We start from the raw sequence: 12471 nt of genomic DNA on the forward strand, positions 1-12471 counted from the left end.
GCATTCTGGCTGGTGTAGGGTGATACCTCCTTGTAGCTTTGATTTGCACTTCTTTATCTAGAATGTTCCTGATCCACCTTTGTCGTGGCTTCCATTTTCGGCGATCGTGAAGGAAGTGCTGTGCGTCCTTGTGCATGTGTGGACAGGCGCGTCGTGGATCTGAGTGTTTCCTCTGGGAGTCAAACTGCTGGACCACAGAGTCAGCTTGGGTTTGGGTAGGACGCTGTTGACAGCTTTCCCGAGTGGCTGCACCAACGTGCATCCCGTCCAGCGGAATCTGCGAGATCCAGGTGTACCTTCTTGCCAGTACTTGGCATCGTTAGTCTGTTCAATGGTAACCGTTCCGATGTGTTTACAGAGGAATCCGGCTATGGATTTAGCTGCACTTCCCCGATGACTCACACCCCTCGCAACCGCATAAGCGGATATTCTGGTTTCTACGCCTGACTCTCGGCAATTTAATTCATCTGAAATTCTCCTCCATCAAATCAATTTTGGATCCCAGGAACAGGTCAGTTTCTTCTTGAAAAGCTGAGGATGAGACAGATCCTGGAGGAGACAGTATTCCACGGGCCAGGTAAACCGAAGAGGCTGCACACAAGGGGCTGTGCACCGACCTCACGAGTGTAACTTTCCCTTTTCCAGAACGAACTCTGCTGTTGGATGTCTAACCTCTGAGCTCCATCCTCTCTTTGCCTCAATTCTGAACCTGGTGGTCCCTGGACACTGATCGGTGACTTCTGTGCATCCTCCTCTCCTACCGGGCCTCCCGACCACGTGCCCTCCCCTGTTCTACTGAAACAGCACATGTGAAATAAAACTGGAAAGCCATGTGGCCCAGGGGAAGTTCATTTCCAATTCTCAACGACCCTCACCTCACCGGTCATCTGATGGTGAATGCACTCTTTGCCATGTGCTCCATCTCCGTGATCCGTGATGCTGAGTGTCCAGATCTCCCGGCCCCCGACTACCCATTGATTCATTTCCTACACCTGCACTTGGGTCACTGTGAGGCCAAACCCTAACCCTAACCTGAACCCTAAACCTAACCCTTCCCCTACCCCTAAACCCTAACCCCTAACCCTAACCCTACCCCTAAACCGTAACCCTAAGCCCTAACCCTACCCCTACCCTTAAACCCTAAACCTACCCCAACCCCAAACCCAAACCCAACCCTAATCCTAACCCTTTATTCCCAGGCTCTGATGGCTTGAACTATGAAATAACATGTCTAGTTTTCAAGATGAAACCTGAATTAAAAAAAAATTGAGGATTAAGCAAATTTTAGTTTTTAGCCAAAATATATATGCGTGTCTAAACAAACAAAAAAAAAGTTTGCAAGCTGGAACCTCAGTGGCAGCCTTGTGGGGTGCGGGATGGGTGCCAACCAGCTGAACGCAGGGGCCCAGGACCCTCCTTGCCCCAGTCCAGGCAGCATCGCCTTTAATGAATTCATACGTTGGCATTCCAGGCAAGATTTCATTTGAAAATACACATTCTTTTCATTTGAGAATATATATTTTTCACTTGAAAATACATATTTTCTGCTAAATAGAGTTTTAAACGATTTTTCAACAAATAAAAGTTCTCAGTAATGGGGTTCATACGTTATCACACAAGTTGTCAACTCCAGAACAATGAATATATATATTCTGCAGAGCGTGCCTGCACAGAGATGCCGCATGACTACGTTTTTGTCTGTTTGATTCTTCCAATAAAAAGCAAATGAACAAAAATTGTGTTGGTCTAATAGTCTGGCTGGGACCTTTTGAGGATTTGCGAGAAAGGAAGGTATTCTCTACATAAAAAACACACGCCTGGTGGGGAAGATTTGGTCAAGGGGTGGAGCACATGCTTAGCATGCGTGAGGTCCTGGGTTCAATCTCCGGTAACTTCTCTAAAAAAGAAAAAAAAAGATTAAAAAATAAGTAAACCTAATTATCTCCCCCCTCCACAATAATTTAAAAAAATAATACAAAAATGCATGTCTCTTCGGCCGTTAGCATCCTATGAGAAATCACAGTGTCAGCGCAGACACGGTGTCCTGAGCAGAGCCTCCGTTGGGACGGAGGACATCACCATGTGCTTTTCTGGCTCGTTCCCCAAGAAAACATCCCGTGCCTCCCGCGTCCGTCCCCAGGTCCCTGAGAGGGTGTGCTGGCATTGGACCGCGCAGCTGGGAGAACAAATTCGTCCCTTCCTTCATCCCTGGGCTGGTCCCAAGGCACCGGCGGGCATGGTGATGGCTGGATGCTGCTGGACAATCTCTTGTCCCAGGAGCGTCCCATCCCTGTCCCCTGCCCTCGATCTTGGCCAGATCAGCCTCATCCTTTTACCCCTCCCTTCCTCCTTTCCCCACTCCTGTCTAATTTTCTTATCTTTTTTTCTAATTGCAAATCTAGCTGATTCACAACATTGTGATAATTTCAGGTGTACAGCCCAGTGATTCCGTATTTTTGCAGGTTACATCCCATCCAACGTGATCACAAGGTACAGGCCCGAATTCCCTGTGAAATAAACCCTCGTGGCTCCTCTCCTATAGCTAATGGTCCGCCCCCCGTGAACCCCACGCCCCTCAGGGGTCGCCCTCCCCTCCGGTAATGTGTGGGCATCCGGTTGCTCAAGGCTCCACGTGGCATCTGAGCTGGCAGCTCTCCTGCAAAAGCTGCTCCCTGCCCTCTGCTCCTCCTGTCCCTCCCGGTGGCCTGTGACCAGGTGCGCCGAGCTCCAAGGTGCGTCAGGGCCCCAGGAACGCCGCCCTGCCCTGTGTCCAGGACCCAGGGACTGTGCGCAGTCACCTGCGCCCTCCTTGGCATCCACAGACGCGCCCTTCAACTCCCGTGGATGTTTACCATTTAGGCAAACACAGTGAGTAAACATGGGGGGTCTGACTCATGGATGCAATGGCCTTTCCTCTTTTAAACGTTATCAGTTTCCAAATCTCCCTGCTTGTGGTGACGCCGCCACATGGGACATACATGAACCCCGGGTGGAGACAGCCCACGAGGCGCCACACGGCCTCCAGCGGGAAGAGCCCTAGGACGCCTGATTTTTCTAACCTAATAATAATGCATTATTTTATCAGATTTGCTTAAAACAGGGAAGCACTACTCTGTATTGCCCCCTGGTGGTGAATGGTTGCAAACGCAGCCACCTGGCACGTCCAGATCCGAATTTGTATTTAAAGTTCAAGGGTTTTATTCTGCACCTGGTGTTGACAACGCCCATCGCGCCTAACCTCGCGGCACCAGTGCGGATGTGAAGTCAGGATGCACACGAGGGTCGGGGACCGTTTGCTAACGGGCTCTCGCTGGCCTGTCCAAGCGGCCCCCGGCATGTGACTGTCACCTGCTCTGGGAGCTCAGCCTGGCCACACCGGTCCCTCCCGCCTCCCTGATGGCGCCAGGAGTGCCCTGGCCGCCTGCCTTTGCGTCGCCGCTCACAGTGCCGCATGTGTGTTCCTTCTCTTCCTTCCAGCTGCCTTCTCAGAGGCATCTTCTCCTTCAAGCATTTAAAATTGCACTTCCTAACCTCCCTCCCCAGTGTTGCATTTAAAATTGCACTTCCCAGTGTTGCTTTTTGCTCTGGCATGTTAGTAATGCATTTACTCATGGCGATGACCTGTGTCCACCCTCCCCGCCAGATTCACACGTTGAGGTCTGAACAGGACCGGACGAGGAGACAGGGGCTCCACAGAGATGACCAGGTAAAAACCAGGGCTCGTGCGGGCCCTGAGCCACCATGACCGGTGTCCTTGTAGGAAGGGGGACGTTGACACACACGTAGGGGACATGGGAGAAGATGGCTGTCTGCAAGCCGAGGGGAGTGTCCTCAGGGGAGCCCAGCCCTGCTGACTCCTTGAATCTCAGACTTTTGGGGTCCAGAATTCTGAGACAATATGTTTTTGTTGTTTAAGCCCTGTGGCTCTTTGTTACTGCTGTCCTGGCAAACCAACAGGCTTATTCATTACTTCTGTCACCCTCATAGGGTGTCAGCTCCGAGAAGCCAAGATTGAAATGGTTCCGATCAGCGCTGTGCGCCCCCCAGGACTGGAGCCCCCTGAGGTAGCAAGACAGACTCCATCAGTCTCTGCTGAGGAAGTGATCCAGCTCAAGTGTGAAAAGTTAACACTTCTCTCAGCCATCCACGGCTTTCTTAAAAATTACTTTTTAACTTACGTTTGTTAATTATTATCAAACTGTTCCATTATTATCTTAACGCAACACATGTAACTTAAACTGTATGTATCGTCCCATGGGAAAGCTGGAATGGGCCACCTCCTCATTATGGCCTCAGAAAGCGCTGCTCTAAATGAAGCCACAGGGTCAAAGAATTTGTCCACTATGACATTTCTAATTGACTTCTAAAAATTTTGTAATTTTAAAATAATTCTGAAATTTAAAATTAAATTTTGTGAGCGAATTTAAAATACCTTGAAATTGAAAATTCCGAATGGAATTTCAATTAAATTTTAAAATTTGAATTAACTTTTAATATTTGAATTAACTTTTCAAAATGATACGTCTTTTTATTTTATAATAAAAGTAATATGTTATCATTGTCTCAAGGTTTTAAAGTACAGACCAGTGAGGAAGTAGAGAAAATGAAAAATGGAAATTAAATGTGTCTGTAAATACATTATGACATGTTTCTATTTTAAGTTTTTAGTGTATAAGAATGAATAAACAACAGAGCTCTACTTAATTATGAATAAATAGATCTGTGCAATTTTTTTTGATGGGGGAGGAGGTAATCAGGTATATTTGTTTATTTTAATGGCGGTACCGGGCATTGAACCCAGGACCTCGTGCATCTAGGCACACACTCTGCCCCTGAGCTACACCCTCCCCCTGTGCAATAACCTTGAATGTCAACTATCCTCGCAAAAGGAGAGATGGAAAGAGAGTCCCCTTTATGATTTCCTCTATTTTTGCATGTTTAGGAATGTCCATGTTGAAAGTAAGACACAAGAAGAGAAAGAAAGAGATGTCTGGAAGGAGGGCGGCTGGATTGCGTGTGGGCAGCCCTGGGTGAATGTCAAGGCCTTGGTGGATGATGACATCTGCATCTGCTTGGACCTGTGGGGAGCAGGCAACTCCAGACGCCAGCTGCTCCTCCAGAACGCAGGTCACACCAGGCACAGCCCACCGGGGTGACACCGGTGAGGCCCACCTGGTGGGATCTCAGGGAGGCAGCCGGGTGCTTAAAGCATGGGGAGCACAGCATGAGGAGCCACTGACATCTAGTGGTCACGCAGGCAAACCACAGGCCTGGGGACCACAGAGCTCTGAAAGGTGGACCAGGGCAGGTCCAGTGGGACAGGCCCGCCTGCCGGGCTCCTCCCCTGGGATCCTGGTCTTCCAGGTCGAAGGCCCACTGAGAAGCACCACCTGCATCTGCGCATGAACCCCCTGTTCGGTCAGCGATGTTGAGTAATTTGTATATCCGAGTAGAAGTAATTCCTCAGGGGGCAATTCCGAAGCACCAGCAGATTATTTCTCCCTCCACTTTCCAATTCCAGTCTCATGGTCCCAGTAGGATGGCCTCAGTGACACTCAGTGTAACTTCCCGGAGCCCCTCTGCCCACCGCAGGGCCGGGCGGTGGTCTGGAGACTTAATTTTCCTTTGCCTCTTTATCTCTCCTGAGACCATGCATTCCTGCTACCCTGTCCGCTTTCCTAACTTCCCATTTTCCAGCCTCCAAAAACTGTCCCCTCCCCAATTATCCCCCCAATGGCCATTATCCTAGAGCCGCCCGGACATCGCGTCCTTACTGTTAACAAAACAATGAATCACCTGTGCACCCCAGAAGGCACCCAACTCAGCCAATGTCTGTAGTTATTACAACATTACAAACACAATTTTTCCTAGGAAACCCATCCACTCACGCATATGAAAATGTCCCCCTTGATTAGCTCTTTTCTACCTTCAAGTGTTAGCGTGGTGAGGCCTTCGTTGACCTGTTGACCTAAATCAGAGTTCCTACTAAATGCTCTGCTTCTATTCTATTTCCACGGAGCACTTAATTGTACCCAACAGTTGATTTAGGGCTGAAGATCTGCTCAGTTCACCCTGTAATCCAGTCTCCTCTGATAAATAGAAATCTTCATGTAAACAGATTTCTTTAAAAATCTTAAAACTATGGTCATAGGCAACCCCTGAATATTTTTTTTCTTTATTCTAAATAGCTGATGTAGCTTCAGGGCCTCTTAATAATTTGCGTCTTCCTCTGCTTCCACAGACATCTGTGCAGACCTCCTCATGGAGCGGTAGAATGGAATTTTCCATTATTACGTGCGTGATGTTCCTTCTCTGTGCTCTGCTTTTCCACAGGGTGCCAGAGAATGCCTGCTTCTCACTAAATTTCCACGTGTTGCCCCACCTTCTTTCCCAGATCCCGGGCGGTCAGGCAGGGCTGTGTGAATAATTCTGGCCAGTGGGCTGTTACCGGAATGATGTGTCTTTTCCAGGTCAAATCTTTAAAAGTTGATGCCTTTCTCTCAAGATCTATCTTGCTCTGCATTGGTGATGACCTCCAGAGGCCATGTGTTGAGACGGATGGTCAGTGATGTGCTGGTCAACGCTTAACAACTGGGGGGACAAAATCAGCACGCTTGGTGACATTTGCTAATTTCATGGTATCAGCACTCCTGCCAAGGCCAATTGCATTTTATCCTTGGTCCCTCTGTTCGCCAGTGGGCAACGTGCAGACTCCAAGTTCAAAGTCTTTATTATCTGTGTTTCTCTAGCTGTAGTGACCCAAGGTCCTACTTCATTAATGCAAAATACAAGTGAGTGATGCAACAGTTGGGTGTCAGCGAGGCTGCTGGTCGGGAGGGGGTGGGTGGAGAGCATGTGGCACTTTGAGCCATAATTTTTCCACTAAAAATTAGCCCTAGAAGCTTGGGGGATCTTTGGCTCCTCCACAGGAAGGGAAGAACGACACCAGAAAAACAAACTACAATATCAAGGTTTTATGTAGCTCTTCATGCAATGGATGAAATTTCCAATTTATTCCCTTTGGAAATGACCATATTCGTTCATTCATTCATTCATTCATTCATTCATTCATTCTATAACGTTTGTTGAACAATTGCCACGTGCCGGTACTGTTTTATGCTTGGGGATCCCAGGTGGCTGAGATCTCTTGTCTCAAGGATGTGGATTAGCAGGTAAATTAGCAAATAAGATAAGTTTAGATGCTGCTGGGTGCTGAACAGAAACCAAGCAAGAGGCTGCTGGGGAGAGTGGCCGGAGGGAGTCCGTATTGCCACATGGTTCTGGAGGCTAAAGTCCATGTTCAAGTTATTGGCTGAGCTGCTTTCTTCTAAGGACTGTGAAATAGAATTAGTTTCACGCCCTTTACCTGGCTTCTGATGGCTTGCTGGCCACCTTCGGTGTTCCTTGTCTTGCTAAAGCATCACCCTGTCTCTACCTTCATCTTCACCTGGTGCTCTGTGTGTGTGTATGTGTGCGTGTGTGTCATGTGTCCAAATTTCCCCTCTGTATAAGAACACAAGTCACATTGGATTACGGCCAAATTTAATGACACCATCTTTTTTTTTTTTTTTAATTGAAGTGCAGTCAGTTACAATGTGTCACTCTCTGGTGCACAGCACAATGTCCCAGTCATGCAGATACACACATATATTCATTCTCATATTCTTTTTCATTAAAGGTTATTACAAGATATTGAATATGCTTCCCAGTGCTATACAGAAGAAATTTGTTTTTTAAATCTATTTTTATATATAGTGGCTAACATCTGCAAGTCTCAAACTCCCAAATTTATCCCTTCCCACCCCCTTTCTCCCAGTAGCCAACCATAAGATTGTTTATATGCAAGTCTGTTTCTGTTTTGTAGATGAGGTCATTAGTGTCCTTTTTTTTCTTCTAATGACTTCATCTTAATTTAATTAGTTATAACTGCAAGGACCTTTTTTCCAAGTAAGGTTGCATTCTGAAGTCCTGGGGGTTAAGGCTTCCCTGTATGAGTTTTGGAGGAACTCAGTTCAACCTATGATGGGAAGTTAATGCAAATGGGCCTCATTTTGTGGTGAATGAAATGTTATAAAACTGGATTGCGGTGATGGTTGCACATCTTGAATTTGACACTCTAAATGGGGAAGTTTATGGTCATGCGAATTAGATACCAATAAAGCTGTTAACAATTATTTTTATTAGTGCCCCAAGGTGCTTTTGCTTTCGTGGTGTAATAAAACTTAGAAAAGATTTCAAGGATTGCCAAGTTCTTTTCCAGTGGAAAGTACTGACATTTATTGCGAGGTGACCCATCTTTCCTTGTACGGAAAGTGCTACTGATGGCATGGTTGGTTTTTGTGTTTTCATTGAAGTACGGTTGGTTTAAAATGTTTAAAAAAAAAAAGTGAAAAAACAAATGTGCACACGCTGATGGCTTCTCCATCCCCGGCAGAACTCACATTCGCATCCATGTTTTGGAGGTTGAAGCCTTATGGTTTTCCACTCTAATGCCTTGCCTTTTATGGTTGGAAAATAAACCAGCCACCTTTTGAAAACTGAGGGGAAGTGTGGTTTAGCAGACGTGTCCTGGGACTGGACAGCGACTGTCCCTTAATTGTCAGAGGTCAGCATTCCGGTATTAGTTTAAAATCCTATGAGGATCAGAAGCCTGTGTTTCCTTGATCTCATACACTTCGTCATAGTCCGTCAAGTTTGCCGCCATGTGTTTTGATGTCCTGGAGAAAGACCGCTGGCTTAGGAGGTCCATGTCCCCCCGATTGGCCGCCGCCACGTGCGCATCCCATGACCTCTCGTTGCCTTGGTGACCACTGCGGTCTGGTCCAGCGTTGGCAACCGGTCACGGGCCAGTTCACAAGCATCGCCCCTGTGGGCCCATGTCCTCCGGACCTTTCTGGGGGAGCTGGCACTCTCATGTGTCACCTGGTGTCCCCAGGCGGGAGTGTCCCGACATCCCTGCCACATGGCTGCCCGTCCGCCATCTGTCACCTTCTTCTCCGTGGCGAATTGAGTCTCAGCACCGAGTCCTTTCACGGCTACGGGGTGCAGGAGCGATTCTTGTCACCTGCCAGTGCCTGTAGCCACTGGGTGTCACTGCTGGACCACAGAAAGCCTGGGATCCCTTCCCCAGACCTGCACACGGCGCAATTATGGCTTCAAACACTGTCCCACTTGTTAATGCGTAACCCCTTGTTCAACAAAAATATCCTTTTCTAAACCACCGGGACTGGACGTCTGATGGTACTAAGGATGCTCTGGTGGAGCTTGGCTCAGGCTCTGCTGGACTGTGGCTCTTCCCGCAGAGGCCATTATTCAGACAGAACCTTAAGAAGGATTAATCTTTTCTTCTCTGGAGTGGGTAAACAGATTGGGGATTACAGTGGTTCCTCATCTCTATTTTTCAGGTCTTCTAAGACATCCTGAGGGACCTACTTAACTCTGGGGGCTTAAAAATGAACGGATTTAAAGCAGCGGAAAATAAAATGATTCTTAAGTGACGTCCACTGATAATCCTTAATTAATGAATTTTTTTAATTGTTACTTCTCCTCTGTTTTCTGGAAAGCTGTTGTGAGAAACGGAACCTCATTCCAGGCATGGGTGGTGTGTGCATGCTGCAGTCTGGGGTTGGGTTACCCCCGAAGGAAGAGAGGGGACGAGAGAGGAGGAGGCAGCACTGACACCCCGGAGGTGTAGCATCCTGAAAGCATCCACTTAAATCTAGCACCAGGCGTGCAGAGACCCACCCTTAACACAGAGATTCTCAGAGCGTATGCTTTATCCCTCTGGTTCCATCACGGTCCTTTTAGATCGTGTTTTACTGAAATAAAATATGAGAAAAAATTCTCACGTGCATTAAAAACAAAAGAACATCCTACTTATCAAGCACGCATCTTGCAAACCTTCTCATCCAAAGCCAGAGGCACTGGTTTTTCTCCACTTTCAACGTGGGCACACCCTGAAGAAGACGTGGACCAGGAAACGCATGTTGAAAAATGTGCTTTCAGGTGGGAATGTGTCATTTTATAAAAAGAGGTTTGGGGACTTACGCAGAGGCCGGGGCAAAGAAAACCCACTTGCTTTTATTATTCTCATTTTAATATGTTCCGATGGGAAAATGAGGGTGTAAATTGATAACCGTGTGGTTTATGAACACACGCGGTAGGCAGGCATTGTGGACGATTTTGCAGGGCGATATTTTGTGAGAGCCCAGAGGGGAAACTCTCCTTGGTCCGAGTGTCAGCATCCGTCATCTTCCGTGTGACAGACTCTGGGCATCCTCTCCTGTGTCCCTCCTCATCCCCAAGGAGAGGCACCAAGGGCGTGCGGGAAGATGGCCACGTATCTGGCCACTTGGGGCCACAGCACCGTGGGGTGTGAAACCTCTCTTTTCTGTCTCACTTTTGGCACTGAAATTCCAACCTGCATTTTCTCATTGACTAAGGAAATCATCGCTGGCTGTGTTAGGTCCCTTCTAACCCAAGGGGTTGGAGTATAAACAGCCCAGGACACCCCAGAATGATGGTGCATGTGGAGGGCGTCATCCGCGGACACACAGCCGTTCAGGGGATGATGGCTTTGTTGTGCTTGGGTCTCCGAGGGCGAGACTGACTTCCCTGAGTGTGGAGAGGGGTGGGAGGTCCAGAAGGACTCAAACGAGGCAGGAAGAGTTAAACTGGACCCTGAGGGAAGGCTAGGACGCGCTGGATGGAAAGGAGGGCAGACAGATCAGGGCTGCAGTTTGAACCTCCAACCCCAGCAGTGACAAAAGGATTTGCTCAGCGTTTTCCTAGTAGGGTCATGTGCTAGGGCGGCTGGAAGTCCTGGGGCTCAGGAGTGCGGGGGCCACAGGCGTGAGGATGCTAGCGGGAGGAGGCCACCACTGGAGAAGTCAAAGGGGCGGGGACACCTGTCAACGTCCCACTTCACCGATGGGACGCAGCCTGGGAGAAGTTCCCAAACTTGCCCACAGCCGTTGGGCGAATAATAGGAGACTTCCTGAAAAATCTGGAGCAGTCAGGATCTTTCTGAAGAGCTCCAGGTTTTCTCCCTGGCTTTCATGACCTCTTGGTCCACTCTGAGTCTACGTTGAAATTTGGGTCTATGTGGTTACTGCCACCCACTTGACTGCATGAGGGGGACCAGCCTTGTAGTATGTGGCTTCTGTGGTCCCTGCTGGCTTTGGACACTTTTCCCTCCTGTGGGGGGTCCCTAGCTGTTTGCATTTCCGCAACTGAGGTGACAGGTGTCAGTCAGAAGATTGCAGTCAGCCTTGGAGCTGGAACCAGCTTGACCTGAACTCCAGCACTGAACCCAAGTGCCAGGAAGAGAGCGGACAGTCATCTGAGTGATGGAGGTGCCTTGTTGCGTGGTTCTGCGAGCCGGCCTGGGGCAACAATGCGGAGGGGAACCCTGGTGACACTGCAGCATGGGACGTGGCCTCCGGGGTGGAGCCAGCACTGGCTCTCTGGTCCCGCGTCACAGCACACAAGAGGGGCCCACCGCTCCCCTCACCAGCATCTGCTTCTGGAACAAATCCAGCACTATAAGAGCCAGGCATTGATCTAAGAGTCTGCCAGCCAGGCGCCCGTGACATTTGGCTGCCAGTGTGTTCGGCTTGGTCCCCAAGCAAACTTTTAGTGAACTGGAAAGAAGCTGGAGTAATTGATAATATTTAGGAATTTGGGGCTTTGATGTAGTAATTAATTCTAATCCTTCCCCCCGTTTTTTTTCTTGAAAAACTGGCTGATCTGAGCACCCTGGATGTGAAGACAGCTTCATCTTGGAGCCAGGAGCCCCGCCTGGAGACGCGAGGCTGGTCTGAGCCATGGCCGGCTGTCTCGGCTGGACCAGCGCTCCGGCTGCCGCCGCCTCCAGGCAGAAGGCCTCTGCTTCCCCCTCGGCTCCGTCCTTCCCGGGACCCTCCTTGCAGCGCAGGAGGCTGACTCCCGGCTTCCCTCCAAATAAGATGTCAATGAGAGTAATTGCTTTTTTAAATTAAGGGCTCCATTCTTTCCAGCAGGTCACAATCAATTTTTCCCTAGGCTGCTGGAATATCACGTGAAGGAGACTCCAGGCTGAACAGGAGAACCGAGATGGGTAAGGAAATAAAGCACCCTGAGCCAGCGTAGATAGAATCACTTACGCAGGTAGGAAGAAAGCAGAAAGATGTACTTCAAAGGGTGCGACCAAGATCGGTTTCCAACTGAAGACCATTTTGTGTCGTTTGTGTGTGGTTGGAAGTGCCCCCACGGCCCAGGAGGTACACGCCATCGAGGAACACTTGCCCTTCTGCGTTGCGCGTTCAGCTTCTGCAAAACAGACTTGACACGTGCAGCCTGCCTCCCTCCTACCAGATTGGGAGGAGGACCTCCTTCAGGGCACCCTCCCCCCCGGGAGACGTGGGCCGGACTCCTGGCCTCTGTGTGTCGGTCGGGAGTGTCCCCGGGTCCCTGGACCGAGCCACTGCTGTC

General features: G+C 49.0%; 1 long non-coding RNA gene across 1 annotated transcript; it reads left to right on the forward strand.

Annotated features, from left to right (window-relative positions):
- Positions 1–2632: 2632 nt before the first annotated feature.
- LOC140691697 (uncharacterized) lies at positions 2633–4128 on the forward strand. The gene is made up of 3 exons (XR_012067401.1): positions 2633–2868; positions 3644–3706; positions 3988–4128. It is a non-coding gene; the product is annotated as an uncharacterized lncRNA (long non-coding RNA).
- Positions 4129–12471: the final 8343 nt, after the last annotated feature.

The sequence above is a fragment of the Vicugna pacos genome, chromosome 36, assembly GCF_048564905.1.
Source record: "Vicugna pacos chromosome 36, VicPac4, whole genome shotgun sequence".
NCBI classification, from domain to species: domain Eukaryota; kingdom Metazoa; phylum Chordata; class Mammalia; order Artiodactyla; family Camelidae; genus Vicugna; species Vicugna pacos.